Genomic DNA, 22,354 nt, shown 5'->3' with positions numbered 1-22,354 from the left:
ACATAAATACAATGGCTACTTCCCCAAGAAGGTTCATCAATGACAGAGACAAAGACATGATACTATCCATATTAAGTAGGTGACACAATTAGTTTTATAAGTGATCCTTAAAGGGATATGAGCAAACATTTTCAAATTTGTTTCTTTTTTTGAGACAGGGTCTCAGTGTTTCCCTCTGGATGTTCTTGAACTCACTCTGTAGAAAATATGGACCTTGGACTCTTGAAACCTGAAGGTAGAATACTGTTTGACACTGGAGTGTTAGCATCTAGCCTTGATCTGCCTTTTGTGATGGTTACCCCTGTCTTTGTACCTTTTGTTTGAAGTTTTGTCTGAGAGTTTTCCTAGGGGATCAAAGCCTATGCAAAGTTAATAACAAAAAGCCAACTCACCCCCCCCATGAGGCAACTCCTCATGTTCTGTTATAACTGAAGATATGGAAGCAAGTGTTGAGAACTTTGAGGAGAGCTCATCAGAAAGAAGAATCAAAACCAAGCTATAGTAGAGCTTGAAGTCAGGGATGGTGATGCTTCCAGAAGATGTTTTATTGGACAGGATTGTTTGAGCTATCCTGGGTTGTTTTTTTGTTTTTCCATATGAAATTGGATATTATTCTTTTGAGGTCCACTTCCTAAACATAGCACCAGTAGCACAAACACTGAGAGCAACAATTAATAAATGGAAGCTACTGAGACTGAGAAGATTATGTAAGAAAAACGACATGATAAATATGGCAAAATGACAACTTACAGCATAGGCAAAGATCTTCACCAACCCCACATCTGACAGAGCGTTGATTTCCAAAGACATAAAGAACTCACAAAACTAGCCATCAAAATACCAGACAATCCAATTAAATGGGCTACAGATCTAGACAGAGAATTCTCTTCAAAAGAATCCCAAATGGCTGAAAGACATTAAAGCAATTGTTCAACATCCACAGTCATCAGGGAAATGAAAATAAAAGGACTCTGAAATACTATCTTACAACTGTCAAAATGGTTAAGATTAAAAACACTGAAGACAACTGATGTTGGAGAAGATGTGGAACAAGGGAAACATTCCTACACTACTAGTGGGAATGTAAACTTGTACAGCTATTTTGGAAATCAGTATAGTGACTTCTCAGAAAATTGGGAATCAATCTACCTGAAGACCCAAGTATACAACGTTTGGGCATATATCCATGGCATGCTCAATCATACCAGAAGAACATTTGCTCAACAATTTTCATAGAAGCATTATTCATAAAATCCAGAACCTAGGAATAATCTAGATGCCCTTCAACCAAAGAATTAATGAAGAAAATGTACATATACACAGTGGAGTATTACTCAGCTATAAATAAAGAATGACATGCTGAAATTTTCAGGCAAATGGATGGAACTAGAAAATATCATCCTGAGTTAGGTAACCCAGATTCACAAAATAACCCATTATATGCACTCTCATAAGTGGATACTAAATGTTAGTCTAAAAATAGCCAGACTACAACTCACATTTACAAAGAAGATAGCTACAAAAAGGACTCTAAGAGGGATGCATGGATCAACCTGGGAAGGGGAAATAAGTGAAATATCCAGAGTAAATTGTGGGTCAGCTGAACAATAGATAGTAGGGGATAGTGGATGAAAACAAGAGGAATGTGATGGTTGAGCTGGGGGAGGGATGGAGTGGGAGAGGAATGAAAAGACATATCCTGAAAGAGGGAGACATTATTGGGTTAGGCAGAAACCTGGTGCTAGGGATATTCCCAGGAATCTACAAGGATGACTCCAATTTAGACTAATAGCAATAGTGGAGAGGGTGCCTGAACTGTCCTACCCCGGTTATCAGATTGATGAATACCCTAAATGTCATCATAGAGACTTCATGCAGTCAACAGATGATCTACAGCCAAACACCGGGCTGAGCTCTAGAAGTCCTGTTGATGAGAGGGAGGAGGGATTTTATGAGCAAGGAGGGTCAAGATCATGAGGGGAAATCTACAGAGAGAACTTACATAAGCTTGTGGATATCTGCAGCTGTGGAGCCTGCATAGGACAGGACTAGACCTTCTGCATATGGGAGACAGTTGTGTAGCTTTGTCTCTTGAGGCACCACTGGCAGTGGAATCAGGATATATTCCTAGTTCATAAGCTGACAGTTTTGGGCCCAATAGCTAGAGTGGGATGCCTTACTCAGTCCTGAAGCAGGAGACAGGAGCTTAATCCTGGCTCAACTGAATATACCAGGCCCTGCCTTTGGAAGCCTTACCCTTTTGGAGGAGGGGATGGAGTGGATCAAGGGTGAAGGTTGAGGGAGATTTGGAAGGAATGAGAGTAGTCACTATGGTTGGTATGTAACATAAATTTAAAAATGTCTTAAATAAAAAATAAATTTAATCATCAGGGAAATGCAAATCGAAATAATTCTGAGATACCATCTTATACCTGTCAGAATGACTAAGATAAAAAACACTGAAGTCAGCTTATGTTGAAGAGGATGCAGAGCAAGGGGAACACTCCTCCACTGTTGGTGGGAATGGAAGCTTGTACAGCCATTTTGGAAATCTGTATGGTAATTTCTCAAAAAATTGGAAATCAGTCTCCCTCAGGACACAGCATTATTACTCTTGGGCATATACCCAAGGAATGCTCAATCATACCACAAGGGCACATGCTCAACTATGATCATAGTTGTAATATGATCATTATTTGTAATAGCCAGAACCTGGAAACAACCTAGATTCCCCTCAACTGAAGAATGGATAAAGAAAATGTGGTACATATACACAATAGAGTACTACTCAGCAGTGAAAAAAAACCAACAACAATGATATCATGAAATTTGTAGGCAAATGGATGGAACTACAAAATATCATCTTGAGTGAGGTAACCCAGACTCAGAAGGACAAACATGGTATGTACTCACTCATAAATAGATACTAGATGTGAGGAAAGGGATGGCCAGACTGCAACCTACAACTCCATAGAGGTTAGCTAACAGGGAAGGACCCTAGGAGGGTCACATGGATGACCCTGTGAAGGAGAAGTGGATGATATCTACATAAGCAGACTAGATGTTTGTGGCAGCGTGTGAGGAGTAGGAGATGAAAACATAGGGAAATGGGAGGGTCAAGCTGGAACAGGGACAGAGTGGGAGGGCAGGAAGGGAGATACCATGATAGATGAGGACATCATGGGAATAGGAAGAGGCAGGGTGCTAGAAAGGCTCTCAGGAATCCACAAGGATGATCCCACCTTGACCTGATGGCAGTGGTCCAGGGGGTTCCTGGACTGGTCTACTCTGTTGACAGGCCTAATAAATAACCTAGCTGTTATCACAGAGCCTTTGTCCAGTGACTGATGGAGGCAGATGCAAAAATTCACAGCCAGGCACCAGGCTGAGCTCTAGGAATCCAACTGACAAGAGAGAGGAGGAATTCTCCAGGTGGGGGACGTTGAGATCATGATGGGAGGAGGAGCAGAGATGACTGGCCACACTAGTATGTAGGGCCCTGGAACTCCCAATTTGGGTAACTGCCACCTTGCTTGTCGACCTTGACCTTGATGTCCTCCCTATGCTGATTCTCTGTCAGTCTCCACCCTCCTGAATGCATAGGGGAAGTTTTTTGTTTATGTATGCTACATTTGGGCGTTAACAGCTTAGATGTAATATTGTAAACATCACTAGCGAACTTCTGGCCCCCAGGGCTTCTCCCATTGTGTTGTGAGCCTGTATTTAAGGTTTCCTCCCTCTTTAAAAAACACCATTCAGCATTCTGTTTTTTGATCCACAGCCCCTCGCTCTGACATGGTGAACAAGTGGTGGTAGCGCAGGCATTACTGCAACCAATGGAGGTTCCACCAAGATGCAAGAAAGAAGAGATGTCACTAATGGACACCCAGGTAAGGCTGGCCAGCAATTTAAAGAACAGAAAAGAGAAGAGAAGGGTGAATTGAAATGGTGCAGCTAGCTCACAGTCAGTTAATTGGACTGCTGAAGCAGGAAGGCACCAAAGTTAAGAAAGGGCAAGACAGCTAAAGATTTAAAATAAAAAATGGAAATCTTCCCTATAGAGAAGAGGGAAGGAAAGGAAATTTCCTGCTAGAAGAGGGAGAAAAATTTTAATCAATAAAAAAGGATTTTCCTGGTAAAAGGGGGAAAAAGCCTCTTCCCAGTGGTAATAGAGGAAGTAAGAGCTCTTTGCAATTTAAAAAAATTCAGGATAGCTGAAACTCTGAGCTCTTTCTGCCTGCCAGCATAGAAAGGCAACATCTGAGTTACAAGAGTCACTGCTCCTTGCTGAACAAGCAAGCGAACCCAGAGCTTAAAATTTTGTTTAATTTTGGTTTAGGACCCCTTTGTGGGAAATGTTTTTCTGTTTTTCATTTATGGTGGGAATAACTCATTATTAGGTAATCCCTTCATGGGACTAAGAAATTTAAATGAGACTGTGCAGGGTGCATTGTGGACAAAAGTGTGTGCTGCTACAGTGTGCAAGATGGCCGTGAACAGTGGGCAGACAAGTACGCACACAAACAAGAGGTATAGCTGCAAGGCCGATAAGGAAAACAGACTTATGGGCGAGCAAGCAAACAGAGACCTGGAGAGGGACAGGTGCTAAAAGTTTAAATGGGCCCAACTTCTAGTAAAAAATAGTTTTGGTCAGGATGTAGAATGCTAAGTCAATACAGTTTAAATTTCCAGGAATATTAATCATTCATTGCATAAAGAATGTTATGTTCTTTGATTGTCTTAATAAATGTTTGGATAAATGGTTGACTCTCATAGTAGATCAGCTAAAAGAATAAGATACATAATTTTAAACTATAATAAGCTAAAAACCAGGATTCATAATTTTAAACTATATATATTAGGTATACTCTTGTCTGTTGATCATTACTGAAAATTTGGCTCTGCTCTTTAAGTTGCTTTCTAAAATTCTATAAAAACATAACACCTAAAATGTATTGGGTTGTTAGATTATTAAATAATGTTGCTAAGATAAACCCATAAAACATAATCTCTTACTGATAAAGAGGCTACAAAATTATTTCTCCAGTAAATAAAGATACAGGTAAATTGTTTAGTCCACATTGTCAATAATTGATTTTGCATTAATATATTACTTGGGATCTCTATAAAAGATTCTCTTTTTAAGATTTTATGAAAATATTCAAGATTATTACTTAAAGTTACCTCTTAAAATCCTATCGAGATTGTATTTAATGCTTTTATAATTGACATATGTAAAAAAGACCATCAAAGTAAAATCTGGTGATTAATTGCTCAATTATTATTGCTTCATATTTTAAATACAAAATGGCACCTATATGTAGAACTGGAAGCTTTAGAAATACAAGAAAAAAGGTGTTTTGACAAACACTTATCAATGACAAACAGCCTAAATTAAAAATAAAATTATATGGGATTGAGATTAAAAGATTATTGGATTCTGGTCTTAAACATATCTATAATTTCACAAGAATCCTGAAATACCAACTGGCCTCTACAAGGAGTCAGGAAAATGGAGGCTATTATAAGATCTTAGAGCTGTAAATAAGACCATGCTTCTCATGGGAGCAACACAGCCTGGTTTGCTTACACCTGTGGCAATTCCTAAATATTGGCATTTAATTGTGATTAACTTATATGGATAATTTATTGGCTGCTAAAGATTAAAAACTTGATTTTTATGCCTTTTCTAGATTACAAGAGGTTCTTAGCCTTGCTAATTTACAAATATCCCCAGAAAAGGTACAAGTATCCTTTCCTTATCACTATTTAGGTCATGAATTGTTACACACAGACATATGTCCACAAAAGATTACTCTGTGTACCGATCAGATATGCATGGTTAATGATTTCCAAACCTTTCTGGGAGATATTCAATGGCTTTGGTCCACTTTAAAGATTCCTACAGGTCAGCTTCACCCTTTGTATGATGTCTTAAAAGGTGACCCAGATCCTTTATCTCCCCATAAATTAACAGCTGAAGGGTATACAGCCCTACAATGTGTGCAAGAGGCCCTGGAACAGGCTCACGTGCAATATATAGATCTTTCTTCTCCCTTATTGTAATTGATATTTTGTTTTACTCATTCATCTACTGGAGTGTTTTGGCAAACAGGTCCTATTCTATGGGTACATTCCCCAGCTTCTCCGGCAAAAACCATTACTCCTTATCCTCAGGCTGTTGCTTAGATTATATTTAAGGAAATCAAGATCAATGTTCAAACTTTTGATAAGGAGCCAGATATTGGGGTGACCACATACACCCAGTCTCAAATAACATGGTTACAAGCTAATGGTAATGACTGGACCATATTGACATGCTCCATACAGAGTCAGTTTGATACTCACTACCCCTCCAATGGTGTATGTCAATTTTTTTAAAAATTGCATCCTGTTATATTTCCCAAGATAGTACAGATGAATCCTATTTCTCAGGCTCATGTGGTATTTACTTACTGATGGCACTTCACATGGTTTTGCTGTGGTGGTTTCTAGTAACATAATAAAAAAAATGAAAGTCCAAGGCACTTCTGCCCGGATAGTGGAGGTACAAGCACTGTTGCTTGCTTTACAGATGTTTTCTGATGAGTGTGTAAATATTTATACTGATAGCCAATATGTGGCACATGCAATTATGCCTTTGGAGACAACAGCCTACATGCCATCCATTTCTCCCATTCATGAATATTTGTTGCAAGTGCAAGGACTCATATGGTCCCGCTCACATAACCTTTATGTGGGCCATGTTAGAGCTCATACCCGATTGCCTGGACCTCTAAGTGAAGGTAATCAGAGGGCTGAAGCCATTACTCCTATGGCTGTCACATTAATTTGTTTTGCCTTGGAAAAGGCTACTCAGGTGCATCAACGTTATCATCTTAATGCTGGATCTCTCCGTCATCACACAGGCATAACCCAGAAACAAGCCATCCAGATAGTTAAATCATGTCTTCTTTGTGCTGAATTTTTACCTGTTCCTCATTTGGGAGTCAATCCCTGAGGACTTTTACCTAATCATGTGTGGCAGATGGATGTCACTTATGTTCCTTCCTTTAAAAAATTACAATATGTCCATATGTCTATTGATACAGATTCCTCTCTAATTTTTGCCTCTGCCCATTCAGGAAAAAAGGTTAAGGATGTCTTAATCATAATCATTGTCTTCATGCTTTTACTTATATTGGAGTGCCAAAATGCGTAAAGACTGATAATGGTCCTGCTTAGAGCAGTACGGGATTTTCAAAATTCTGCAAAGATTTTTCTATTGCTAATAAGACTGGTATCCCTTATAATCCTCAACGACAGGCTATAGTAGAATGCTGCCATCATACCTTAAAAACATATATCGCTAAAGTAAAATGGGGGTGGGGGGGAGCTAGGGGCTCATCCCTCTTCTCCACATTTTATTCTTTCCCTTGTTTTATACATTTCAAATTTTTTATCGATGGATTCTGCTGGATTATCTGCTGCAGATAAGCACTGGAGGGCTCCTGTTGCAAATCATTCTCTGATATGATGGAAAGATCTTTCTACTGGCACTTGGATGGGACCCAGTCTGGTGTTGGTATGGGCCCGGGGTTCTGTTTGTGTCTTTCTGCAGGACAATGAGGTTCCTCTTTGGGTTCCTGAGTGCTGTGTGCGCCCTGTGGCTGCTGTCAAATCCTAACATGACAGAGACCTATTGGGCCTTTGAAAAACACTATCCCCTTCTTATGCCAACGGAGATTGAGAGTCCATTACACCTAGCCTTGACAAGCATTAACATAAGCCTAAAAACTGTAGCCATACAGTTGGATTCTTCAGAAGGTAATGTGTGGTAACTGCTCTTTCAAGTGTGTTTAAAAACATGTCACCCAGACACCTTGGAGATTAAGAATAACCTTGAAGGTCACTGACCTTCATTTGTTAACAGTAACATGCCAACTAGCCATTTCATTTTCACAATCCTCTACAAGCTGGATCAGCTCTGGGTAACATTTATTGGTCTCCTGAAATTCATCTAACCTCTTTTAAAGATATCTTAAAATTATGAGACCATTAGTTCTGCTCCTTGTCTTCTGTCTGTCTTTTTTTTTCTTCATGGTTCTTAGTTGTTCTTTTACAGAGCTACCAGCTTAAGTCATGCTGGGATCAAGAAAAATGGGCCTTGGTGCTTTGTGTTCCTGGAGCTGTGTCCATGCCAGTGGACCATGGCAGTTAGACACAGATGATGCTCACACACTCCAGAAGAGAATTTGACATTGCTGTTGCCATTGTTGCTGTTATAGCAGTGGCAGCCACTGCTGCTACTGTTTCTGGGATTGCCATTTCACTACAGCTAGCACAATGGAGACCATGGTAGCAAAAGTGGCTACCATAGTTAATTACTCTTTCATTCTATTGAGCATGATAAATTTAATTCAGAAGTTATATACATTTCCATTGACTTTGAATATTATAAATTTATAAACTCAAGATCCACTTGCTTTTGGGATACTATCTTACAAGGACTCCAATTTACAGTTAGGCTCATTAAGGAAGGGAATGGCTCAATTGCCTTTAGCCTACTGGCTATGGATAGGCTAGGACTTCTATTGGTCTTTTCTGTGTTACACAGATTACAAGCCCAGTGCCACTTTGAGATCTTTGGCAACAGTTAACTCTACAGCTCATGTGGTTGAGCCTGTATGATAATGAATATTCAGAGACGGGTAATTCTTGGGGGGCAGTTGCCAACCTAAGACAGAGCGCTTGTGTGGCCTGGGCAGATGTCTCCATGATGGGGTAAGACAACCTGCTGATGTCCCACGCAACCCAAGTCAGAAGCTCATTTTTTAGGAAAAAGGGGAGACCTGTAGGGCCCTAGAACTCCCAATTTGGGTACTGCCACCTTGCTTGCTGACCTTGACCTTGATGATCCTCCCTATGCTGATTCCCTGCTGGTCTCCACCCTCCTGAATGCTTAAGGGAAGTTCCTTGTTTGTGTATCCTGCATTTGGGCATTAACAGCTTAGATGTAAGAAACATCAGTAAGGAACTTCTGCCCTCCAGGGGTTCTCCCATTGTGCTGTAAGCCTGTATTTAAGGTTCCCTCCCTCTTTCAATAAATAGCATTCAGCATTCTGCTGACACGAATGACTCACTGTTTTTTGTCTCTGTTTTTCGATCCACAGCGCCTCGCTCAGACATGGTGAACAGACATTGATAGTTCAGGTTGTTAATGTCAATGGCATAGCTAAGGGAGTCTTTAAGTCTAATGCAGCTGCATCAAGAGTTTTTTTATTTAAAGGACTTGATGCAGCAACGATTGTTGTAGTCACCTTAGACCCATTCCCCCCCCCCCAAAAAAAAAGTGTTGTCTTTATCAACCTTTACTCCTATACTGGAAGGTTTGAAAGCTATGGAAATTGCTGTGAGCTCTTAATGGGGAGAACTTTCATAGCCTATTTAGATTGCCTAGTGGCTTTACCAAGCAGGTCTGCATAAAAAGCATGAGTGGACCATGGGCCTGAGTATCAGATGTTTGAAAGGGTCTACACTTGGATGTACCTAGCAAGGGGGAGGTCCTTTGCTCCTCCCCGTGGCATTGTCATAAACAGGCCTTTGGAATAAAGTTCTGGGCGGATAGAGGAGGATTCAGGCTCTTCCTGAGGCTATCCTGTGTTTCTTTCTTTCTTCTCATTGCCTGAGCATCTCTTTCTAGCTAATATTTCTCATTTCTCCCTATTCAGGAGTACCCAGGTCATAAAAGTGGCAGCAGTCTGTCACATATAATGGCACCCTAATAATTAGAGCATCACTTGTGAACACTGTACCCTACATACCTGTATTAATTCTAGTATATTGTTAAAATTAACATCTGAAAGTTTATACATTCTTAGAGCAAGGCCAGTAATCTGTATACTGATGAAGTTGTTCTGGCCATGGAAAGACTCTCATGTGATGATCCTAGTACAGAAACTCACTGAGAGAATATTAAAAAGAATATGTCTGATGGTTGGACTGATTACTGCAGTTATTATGGGAATTGTTGCATTGACAGCTATGGCAGCAACAGCCAGAGTGGTGCTTCATGAAGAAATTCAAACTGCTGAATTTGTTAGAGACTGACATAAATACTCAAACAAAATAGGATAAATAGTAAGAGAGTGAATTTGCTGATTTAAGAAAAACTTATATTATGGGGATATCAGTTAGAAATGTTGAGAGAGCATATAAAATTTAAATGTGATTGGAATGTTTCATCTTATTGTATTATACCTTTAAAGTTTAATGAAAGCATGCATGATTGGGAAAATGTTAAGATGCATTTGATAGGTCACCCTAAGGCATCTCAAATGATTTACTAGCATCCCAGCATTGGCCTGGAAGTTCCAACCCCCATTGAGGCTTTGGTAATGGTCCTGCCCACAAGGTGGGGCTGAGGGAGGAAGCTCAAGACCCAGGTTCGAGAGGAGAGCTCTGTCTTGGTTCTGGGACCCCGGACGCTGGAGGTAGACTGAGTAGAGTTCTCCAGAGAACACCCCGCCGGACTGCACCATACCTTTGCCAGACCCTACAACCTATCCCTTCATTTGTAAGTTACCCCACAAAATAAACCTCCCTTTTAACTATGTGGAGTGGCCTTAATAATTTCACCAATAGTTTACAGCAAGAAATTAAAGAAATTTTACAAAAATTATCCCGATATGACAGGACCAGATGTTATTAAAATCCTTGCAGATGTTATAGCCTCATTAAACTCTGTGAATCATTTTAATAGTTTTTTGTTTTAGCATGTATTACTCTTGTGCTAGCAATGGTAATCTTATTTGCATTGAAATGTATTTTGGTTTACTTAAAGAAGATTGTTAGTAAAAGGTGAAAGATTTATACGATCTGAAGAGAAACCTTGACCTTACACAGGGACACTTTGCTCAGCCTGGAAGGAGGGGACTGGACCTGCCTGTACTGAATCCACCAGGTTTAAATGAATCCCCAGGGGAGTATTGGCCCTGGAGGAGATAGGAATGTAGGGGAAGGGCTAGAGGGGAAGTGGAGGCAGAACGGGAGGGGGGAGGACAGGGGAACCCATGGCTGATGTGTAAAATTAAAACACAAATATAATAAGTAACAACAAAAAAAGATTGTTTAAAAAGAAAGAGAGAGAAAGGGTTATATTTGCAGTTAAGCTACATAATTTACAAAATAATCAATTGTTTTATATAGAAAGGGAGAAATAAAGGAAGAATTCACACAAACTATAGCCAGTTTGACACTGGAGTGTTACCACCAAGTCTTGATCTGCCTTTTGTAATTGTTACCCCATCTCCATACCTTCTGTTTGAAGTCTTATTTGAGAGTTTCCCTAGGTGATCAAAACCTATGCAAATGTGACAAATATCCAGAAAACTGTGGTATTGTTACTGAGAATATGCATTTGGCATTATCCCTCTGGGGGCTTAGAACAAAAATGGTGTATGGAATTAACTTGCTAAAGGTGTGGTTTGTAAAACAATAAAGGACCATTTGCTCACCAAGGGTTGTCTAATCCATAGAGGCAAATCCACCCTGCAGTTGTAAAAGGACAAAAATTAATCCTTGAGATGCTTCTGTATTTCTTTCTATTGACCTGCATGAACCTACACCCAGACCCAATACAACAGACATCAACCAACATGCCTATGTTTCACAATTGGCAGGATTAATACTTCATTGTGCCTTATAATGTGGGCAACCTTTCAGTGGTTATATCACTGCAAAAGAACATCTCCCTCCAACTTTTAACTGTATATAATTACCCTGGGGAGTTGAGACACCTCAGAAACCTCCAAACCATGATGGTGCCAGTCTTATACAGGTCATCTGAGAGAAATCACAGCTATTCAGACTTCAAAAGGGCACGAGTCATAACATGCCTGGAAAGCAGTGATCCGCAGCAATGAAAATGCAGGTTGATGATGCTAGAAGGACACAGAATAGATAGGACACACTGAGCACCTGATCCTTCATTTCATGTGGATGTTCACAGAGGATTCATGAATACACACCAGGAAGAAACATAGTATTCTCACGGCCCTAAATTTGATTCCACTTAGCTGAACACTGCTCTATAGATGCATTGCCATTTTCTGCACAATATATACAGTTTCTCTAGGAACATAATTTGTCAATATTACCTGTTTGGTGCACATATATTATTGTTCAGAATTCTTTTTGTAAAGATTTATTTTGGCTTAAACCTGATCATCCCCAACTGTTCATTTCACATTAATTCCTGTTAACATTTCACATTTGAGCCTTAGCATCATCTTGAATGGCTACTATCAACCTCACTTTATACTGTGATTATGAGCTCAGGGGTCTTTGCAACTTGGAGATGCACATGATTTTTGAAATTTTAGATTGTTTCACAGTAGAGTTGAGATGCAAGATTTTTGGTCTTTTAGATGTAATTAAAGTGTTATTTTTCTGCTCTCATCATTTACACATAAAAATTATTAAGTCTAAACTGTAAATGCTATCAAATCAAGAGCTGAAAAAAAAGAACTGAAATTAAAAGTTCCAAAATGCAGAAGGTCCAATGTTCAAGGCAAGAACTGGTTACACTGTGCCATACTGGATTCTACCATCAAGAAGGATCACTGCAGGGAGACTTCCTCCTTCCGTGATGAGTGCTGCAGTGTCAGAGCTCCAAGAGAGTGTTAGTAGCTGTGTGGTGCCTATGCTCTATATGAAGATGGATACTGGGATAGCTCATCTTACTACCTGTGCCCACAGTGACACTAAAATACATTCACCTACTTTCATCCACAGGCATATGTCTGATATGCTAGTATCAGTATGAAAGTCACACTCTATCCATCCTTGCCAGAATAGGAGCCAGTAGCCCATGTACATAATCCAAGGCTTTATCTCCAATTTAAGCTCTACTAACTGACAACAAAATAGCAATCCTTACCTGTTTTTCCCCTACTGTATGAATCAGTTCACATTCTATTTCCATAACAGAGTAATTAATCCATTGTTATTTTAAAGATATCTAGTGACAATTTGGCAAGATATAAATACAAAATCAGGCATCCCCCAAACACATCCCCTGATAAGAATGTTGTTTGTTGTGTTGCACAGTTCTAGAGGAACTGGAAAAAAAATACCCAGAGACAGAGAGAAAAACAGCATTGTGTTTATTGAACTTTGTACTAACATACTCCAGTAAGAATTCATCATGGTTTCATGGGGCTACAGTAGTAATTATGAGGGTGTTACTCAAATATATGGAATGTTCTTGATTGGGATGAGACCTTAAAGATCACTCCAGCATACATATCCACACTTGGATGCCAGATTTATGCAAATTAAAATAAATTGGCAGGCCATTTGTATGACACTATTCCTGTGAAGCTGTGAACAAAAACATATTCATGTGAGATAAGGAACTGATGACAGATAAAAGTGAGGATAACTGTTATTATTTGGAAATAGTGGGCAGTGGTCTTGGCAGGTTGGAGCCAAGGGACCCAACATCAGAGGAGAGAGAGACACAACATGTGGACAGTGCTGCTGTAGAGGCTTTATTGGAATGTGCAGAGAAGAGCTGGAGAGATAAGAGGAAGAAATAAAGAAGAGAGAGAAATAGAACAAAAGACAAAAAGGAAGAAGGAAGAAGATGCAGATATGATCTCAAGGAAAGAGAGAGAGAGGGGAGGGATTTTCTTTTAAAGGAGACTTAGCAAAATCACAACAGGTTCTATAGGATGGCATTGTCAGTACCCTGAGTAGGCCAAAGTACTGCCTGCCTACTGGATAGGTCCCCAAGGGGCTGGTGAGGTAATGTCTGTCTGAATGCTAATATCCCTTCCTTTTGTTTACCATAATAAGTGAGGGGTTAAAAGAGGAGAACACACAAGTTGGACATGAGGGGCACCAAATTCTTGAAACTACTTCCTGCTGACTTGGAGCAAAGTGAAGTGGGGGAAGTTGGGAGTCAGGGTCACATACAGTCGGAGGTGTGAGTGAAGAAGCATTCAGTTAGCTGCCATCCTGGAGACCTCAGAAACCTGTTTTTTGAGGAGGCAGAGAAGGCATGTTGCTAGGAAAGAAAAATAGATTATTAACACCAGCCCTATGAATGGGGCTAGTCATGAAAAGAGTGATGTGGCTGCCAGAAAGAATGAAAGAGAGATGTGCCCTGGTTGTGCAGAAGAGGCAAGGGTGGATGAGTGAAACACAAGAGCAGACATTCCCTTCATTGAGACATCTTGGAATATGAGGTTCCAATTCCTGGGTTCATGCCTTCTTGAGCATAGAGAGGTGGTACCAGTAGTGAAGTCCCAGAAACTTGGGAGATGGCACACCAAATTGAGGGATGATGTGTTCTTCAGGACATCACATCTGCTATTTCTTTGGAGGTAGGAAATGCCTCCATTTATCCTGAAAAATGTCAACAATTTCAGACAATGGAATTTTTATGAGTGGACATGCAAGTAAAGTCAACCTGCCAGTATTTTCCTGGTTGGGATTTTCAGAGCTGAAGCTGCTACAGGGGCTGGTGTGTCTGGAAGACCCCTTGCAGGTTGGCCTTGACATGAGTCTGGCAAGAGGGAGGTACCTGTACAGGAAGCTGTGGGGATAGATTTATATCCTGGTTTCATAGCAAAAGGCTAGACATTTAAGGACTCTTGAAAATTGTTTGTAGTCAGTGCTCTATCAGTTTGTCAAGACAGCATTTATCAATGCTAAGACTTTGAACCTCTGAAGTTACATCTGAAACCAGTTTATGCTGTACCATGGAGTCTGGCACACCTATCTCTACTCTGAACAAGAAATTTACTAATGAGTTCCCAAGGTGCTTGTAGCCTTGCAGTTGGGGGGAATGCTGTAAAAGTGGCAAGTCTATTAATACCCTGGTCATCACACACCATCAGATCTGAGAAGGCTAAGTAAATGACCTGAAGTGAGACAGCTTTCCAGCTCCCTAGGCAGTCCCCAGTCTCTGTGGTCATTATGGGGAACAAGTGCCAAAAGCCGCACTTGTTCAGCTGTCAATCCCAGAAGATCTGACAGATTTGTGTGGAGTAGGAATTTGGGGAGATCAGCCCACCTATCTTGGCAGAGCAGGACAATCAATGCCCTGTTGCACCACTTATTAACAGTTTATAGGAGAGAAACTGATTTTTTTTGAGTTGATCTTGTATCCTTCTATGTTGCTGAAGGTTTTTATTAGCTGTATCAGTTCCTTGGTTTGATTTTTGGGGTCACTCATGTATACTAACATGTCATCTGCAAATAGAGAGAGCTTGACTTCTACCTTTCCAATTTGTATCCCCTTAATCTCCTTATGTTGTCTTATAGCTCTGGCTAGAATTTCAAGTACCATATTGAATAAGTATGGTGAGAGGGGACAACCTTGCCTTGTTCCTGATTTTAGTGGTATTGCTTTGAGTTTCTCTCCATTTAATTTGATGTTGGCTGTTGGCTTGCTGTAGATTGCCTTTATTATGTTTAGGTATATTCCCTGTATTTCTGATTGCTCCAAGACCTTTATCATGAAGGGGTGTTGGATTTTGTCAAATGCCTTTTCTGCATCTAATGAGATGATCATGTGTTTTTTTTTCTTTGAGTTTAACAGACCATGATAAATGATGACCACATGAGAACAGGAATAGGCAGAGTGCTCGAGAGGTCCCCAGAAATCCACAATGATACATCCTCTGTAGACTGCTGTCAATGGTCAAGAGAAAGCCTGATCTGACCTGGTCTGGTGATCAGATGGCCAAACACCCTAATGGTCATGGTGGAACTCTCATCCAATAACTGATGGAAGTGGATGCAGAGATCCTCTGCCATGCCCCAGGTAGAGCATCATGAGTCCAATTGTCAAGAAAGAGGAGGGACTGTACGAGTGTGAATTGTTGAGACCAAGATTGGAAGAACACAGGGAAAAATAGCCAAACAAATGAAAGCACATAAATTATGAGCCAGGGACTATGGAGCCCCCAACAGCTGGATCAGGTCCTCTGGATAAGTGAGACTATTAAATAGCTTGAACTGTTTGGGAGACACCAAGGCAGTGGGACCCAGACCTGTCCTTAGTGCATCAGCTGGCTGTTTGGAACCTTGGGCTTACACAGGGACACTTTGCTCAGCCTGGAAGGTGGGGACTGGACCTGCCTGTACCGAATCCACCAGGTTTAAATGAATCCCCAGGGGAGTCTTGGTCCTGGAGGAGATGGGAATGGAAGGGAGGGGCTGTCGGGAAGGTGGGGGCGGGGGCAGGAGTGGGGAGGACAGCGGAACCCATGGCTGATGTGTAAACCTCAAATATAATAAATTAAAAAGGGGGGAAATGGGGGGAAAACAATTTAGATAGAATCTCAGCAGCAGTTAATGGAGTAAAGCAGCTTTTGCAGTGTGGCTGGATTTCCTACATTTGAAGAAAGCCATCAGGTAAAAGTTCTTCTGTGGCCATCCATCTTCTTAGAGAAGATACAGGGTGGTGCCAGGAGCTGGTATGTCTCTCTGTCATAAAAAGCTTTAATGTTAAATGCCATATTCTCAGATCTCTAAAGGTATTTTAGGATCAGGGGAACAAAATCAATTAGGTATATCTAAATTAGACAAATGTGGTTTAACTTTGAGGACATATGTAAGTTAAGTCTGGACATACAGTTTGCTCAGTTAGTAACAGCTTACCAATGTTAGTGAATGAAAAAAAATCAATCTCTGGTTTTCAGCTGTGTTCCTAAAATATATAAGGCAAAACCATGCTTTAACATTACAATTTAGTTTCATGCCAGTGGGCTTATTCTTAGGTAACAAAATCTAACTGCCAGCAAGATTCATACTTGTATGTGAATATTTAATATTTCTGTAAACCAGTGTTGTTTTATATCTTATCTTATATAAACCTTGTTTTTAGAACAGGGAAGGATTTATCATATAGAAATCTATCCAATTCAAAATAATTTGGACATCTGATGTCTCCAGGTGGGCCCTTCTCCATGTGCTCACCCTTAGTAAAGATAGTGGTAAGGTCATATGACCTATCTGTCTTCGACTTTAGCCAAGATAGCAACTCTCCACATGGTCACACTCATGATGGTGTTTTACAGAGCAATTTAAATCTGTAGCAATTCATCAAGGACTGATGAGGAGACACAGACTGACCAGTGGATCATCACAGAAAGGATGGCCTGAAGAGGAAGTATCAATGGGATGGAATTTCTAGCATTCCAGGAATTCATAGAGGACTGATGAGGTTTGAGCCCCTAGAGAGAGATATGTGGTTTGTCCAGTACCAGAGCTTGGGGGATCAAAGAGTTACAAACCACTGTCACGATGAATCCTCACTTGTGGGATATGGACAGAGGTGGAGAATGGGGTCTTACCAATCATGCTGGTGTTGATTGAAGTGGCCAGCAATTCTTTGGTTGGAAAAGTGAAGGGGGAGAGAAGAAGAAAAAGAAAAGAAGGGAGAAGAGAAGAAGAGATGGGACATGGGAAAGAAAAGGGAGTTCAGATGTGGCTTTGTGGGTAGAGAACAGGGTGAGGGGTTTACCCTTAAAGGGGGCTTAGCAAACGAACAGTTGGGCTATGTAGGATGACATCAGGACTTTGAGTAGGCCAAAGTACTGCCTGCTTACTGGCTAGGTCCCCAAGGGTCTGGCCAGGTAATGTTTAAATGCTAACAACAACACCCAAGTCCAACTTGAGAAGCCAATGATTTTTTAAAGGATTATTTACAGAAATGTGAGTTAGAGGTTGTTTACAGGAAGGAAATTACTCAAAGACAACTACTGACTGACCAAATCCAAGCCCAGAACAGTGACAGGTCATGAGAACCTTTAGAGCCCAGAGCAACTGGCAGATATCGCAACAGGTTGGAGAGTATTTTTTCTAGTCATCACAGCTCTCATGAACAGTGACAAGAACAACTCAGAATAAAATTGTTTGGAGTTAATGTCAGAACTAATAGTGGAGATAAAAGAGCGAAAGAGGACTACACTCTTCTTTAGTTGACTATGATGTCAACGGGACCATTACAGTATAGAATGTCCTAGGAGAAGGAGGTTTGGGTAAACTTTCACAAGACCTAGCTGTCCCATTGATGGAAACTCATGCTACTCTTGGTTGGGGTTGTCCTTTAGTTCCTCATAGTTTTGTTCCTCTGAAATCCATGTTGCTAGACAATGCAGCTCCTCCTACTCACATCTCTGCATCTAAACTTTTAAGACTTCTCCTTGGTCAACCCTGCTCTCCTGAAAACAAGTCCTCATACAGTACTGCAGATTCTGCCTCAATGATCCAGGCAGTGATGGTCACTGGAGGAATGTCACGATCTTCCATTTAAAAAAAAAGAAGATAATACTTACAACTTTTCAACCTCGAGCAGATCTTAATCACCTTGCTCCCTCACTTGGGCTCGGATGATGTTGATGTCCTTTATTGCAGAGTTACTGTGGGAACCCACCACTCTGATAACAGAGAGGACTTTTAAAATCTGGATTCCAGTATTCACAGTAAGAAACATTCAATAGAGTTGGTAAACAAATGTGAGGATCAATTAAAAAGCCATATAGAAACCTGCTATTTTATAATCTAATTAAAAACTAGAATTTCAAAACTGTGTACTAAAGGCATCCTGCATAAATGGATAATGCCCAGCACCAACAGATTATTAAGTAGAAGTTTCAGGGCCAGTCATGGTGGCTCATGCCTTTAATCCCAGCATTTGTGAGACAGAGGCAGGCTGATCTCTATGAGTTCCAGGCCAGCTTGGTCTACAGAGTGAGTTCTGGGATAGGCTCTAAAGCTACACAGAAAAACCCTGTTTCAAAAAACTATTAAAACAGAAGTTTCAGAGACAGGTATTGAGGTGGAATGAATGTTATTGGTCCCCATTGGGTCTTAGGGAGTGGCAATGTTAGGCTGCGGCCTTATTGGTGTAGGTGCAGCATTGGTGGAGGAAGTTTTTCTCAGTTCACTTCCTGATGCCTTATTATCCAGATGTAGAACTCTCATCTTCTCTGCAACACCATGTCTACCTGCATGTCAACATTATTTCCTGCCATGGTGATAATAGACTAAACCTCTGAACTATATGTTAGCCCCAATGAAAAGTTTTCCTTCATGTGCTGTCATGGTCATTGTGTCTCTTCATAGAAAAAATACCCTAACTATGACAGAAGTTTGGTACCTGGACTGGTATATTGTTGTGACTGTCCTAATCATGTGTTTTTTTGGAGGAGTGTAGACTTTGGGACCGAGGAATAGAAAAGTAGTTGATGTGAAACCTGTATGGGAACAGACTAGGACCTCTGGATATGGAAGACAGTTGTGTAGCTTTGTCTTTTTGAGGGGCCCCTGGCTGTGGGGTCAGGATCTATCCCTAGAGCATGAGCTGGCTTTTTGGAGCCCATTACCTATGGTGGGACACCTTGCTAAGCCTTGATGTGTGTGTGTGGGTGTCTTGGTCCTTCCTCAACTGAATATATCAAGCTTTGCTGATTCCACATGGGCACCTTATACTTTTGGAGGAGAGGATGGGGGTGATCACAGGGGAAGGTTGAGGGGATAGGTATGAGAGGGGTGCCTTTGGTTGTAATGTAAAATGAATTAAAATATTTTTTAAATAGAAAAAGAAAAAAGAAGTTGAATGCCTTGAGTGAGTTTAATGGGCTATATTGTAGGAACATCGAAGAGAGTGGTGTTGAGGGTGTTATGAATTGTGGGGGCATGGCTCAAACAGATTCAAAGAAGAAGAAACTTAGTGTTTTGCCTAGAGATCATTTTTGTGTTATTTAGGTGGCTATCTAAAAGTATGTGTCTGCTTTTTGCCCTTATTTAAAGAATATGCCTGGGGCAAAAATGAAGAGATTTGGATTAATACCACAGAGGAAGTTTCCAAACAGCCTAGTATTGACTCTGTCATATGATTATTAGTGGTCATTCTTATAAATAGATATAATGAAAAAAGAGCAAGATATGCGAGGAAATATTACAAAATGTACAATTTGAAGAGAAAAATGGGTACCAAGAAGTAGTAGGGAGCTAAATCCTGAGTTCACCAAGATAAATAAATTAAGAAAAAGCAGAATGTTAAATAGAAGAATGGGATTAGTGAACTCATGGCAAGGTAATACCCACCTAAGCTTCCATTTTGTGAAAATGAATTAAAGAACAGCTTTTGTTGAGGCATGATGACATACAACTTGAATCCCAGCAGTCCAGAGAAAGAGGCATGCAGATCTCTGTGTTCAAGACCACTCTGGTCTACAGAGAAAGTTCCAGGGCATCAAGCATAGGAAGTGAAGACAAGCACTGAAAACAGAAAAGTGTTGAAGATGTAACTAATTGAGGGGGCCATGTTCCAGCCCTTGCAAGCAGAATAACTTATAAGATTTGGTCATGTGGTTCTGGATTCAGAGTCAAAGAAAGAAGAAAGGGGTTATGGAATCTTCCTCCCCTTCTGAGGAATGCCCCGTAGCCAGGCATGTGTGAAGGGTGTCCAAGCATAGAGGCCCAGAAAGACCATTATGTGATGCTCTGAAGGCAAAACTTGGGTTGCCTTTGAGACCCCAAGATGTTAGAGATGCTGGAGCCATGGAATACCCATCAAGGCAAGCTGCTAACAGAGAATGCATCAAGCTCAAGAGAAAGAAATCTGTTGCAGGTAACAAGGGTAAAGGAACTTGGGGATCAGAAAATTTATTGACATTAGCAGATTTTAGAGTGTGCCCAGATTGGTTTTGGTCTTGCCTTGGTCCAGTATTTTCTTAATATGCTCAGTTTCCTTCATTATGGGCCTGTAATTTATATACTATGCCATTATAGGTTGGAAGTATGTGATCTGCTTATTTATTTTGATTTTATAGAGTATTATAGTTAAGAAAATCCCATGAGACTCAGAAGAGATTTTGGACTCTTATATGCTATGTAGACTTTTGAAATTGGATGAAATACATTTTGCATTATAATATAGTTACAAGCCTTTAGGAACCAGGGAGTAGACTGTGATAGTTTGAATGTAATTGGCTCCCATAGGCTCATCGAGAGGGGCAATATTAGTTGGTTTTGCCTTGCATAGCAGATGTGGCATTATTATGGGAAGTGTGTCTCAGTTCACTTCTTGCTGCCTGCAGATCAAGATGAAGTATGTTCATCTCCTCTCCAGAGCCATGTTTCTCTGTGTGCCGCCATACTTCCCCACCAAGATAATAAAAGACTAAACTTCTGAATTGTAAATTAGCTCCAATTAAATGGTTTCCTTCATCTGAGTTGCCAGGATCCTGGTATCTCTTCACAGCAATAAAATACTAGCTAGTACAGGTATGAATAACTGTTTTCATTGTTATTCCTGGAAGCACAGGGTGGACACCCCACAATAATACAGGGCATTGTCATGATTTTGTATAACACATTAAAAATGAACCTTTTGCTAAAAAAATAACACAAAATTTAGTTGTAGATCATGGATGAATCAAGCTTAAAGTGAGCTGGAAATTTTGACCTTTTGGTTAGCTTCTTTATTTTGAATGTGTTTTGTAGACTGCTAAGGGAGGTTAAGTAACATATGGCCTCACTAACTGGGAACCCTGTATGCTATAGTACCTCCTTGCAACATTCTATCTCCATTTTGTGCAGTAGTAGAATGACTATTAAGGAATTGCTAACTCTTTTCTTATGGTATATGTTTTATGTTCCACAAGAGAGTATCTATGGAGGATGCTATACACTGGGTTACAAACCCACTGCTGGAGATGTTATAGACCATAAAGGGAAATATAAAACTGTCATTTTGCTAAATCAAAGTAATGTTAAACTGCTTTCTTGTTATGTTTATATGAACAGATTAGTTCTGGCCTCAGAATTAGCTAGATATGTTTCTGTATGCAAATAATGGTTAAATGATAGTTAGCACAAACTCATAGCTGGCAAAAGTGTGAGAATCCATGACTACTGAGGGGGTGGACCTTTTCAGGACATATATATCCCCCTATAAGGTTCAGGGAACATGGAATAAGAAAGTTGTAGGACAAAGAATAGTGCTGTGAAATACTATCCCCTGCCCATTATGTTGCATTCTATAAATAACCTCATAGCAATGTGGTTACATGCACAAGAACAGCATAATCCTCAGCTGTCAATATTTAAACATTGTTAAGAGGTGCCCATGAGGCCTATGTCAGTTAATTTTCCTGTTAATATGATAAAAATACTCAGTGGAGGAGTGCAAGTTAAAGTAAAATGTTCTTTTAGAGCTACAGAGCCAGGCTGGAGTCGACCAGTGAAGATAAATCAAGCAGTGGAATCTTGAAGCATCTAGTCACATGATATCCACACACAGAAAGCAAAGAAGGATAGATGAGTACATACTGGTGCTCAGTTCTCTTTC

The sequence above is a fragment of the Onychomys torridus genome, chromosome 1 (assembly GCF_903995425.1).
Source record: "Onychomys torridus chromosome 1, mOncTor1.1, whole genome shotgun sequence".
NCBI lineage: Eukaryota > Metazoa > Chordata > Mammalia > Rodentia > Cricetidae > Onychomys > Onychomys torridus.
This window is presented reverse-complemented; position numbering follows the sequence as displayed.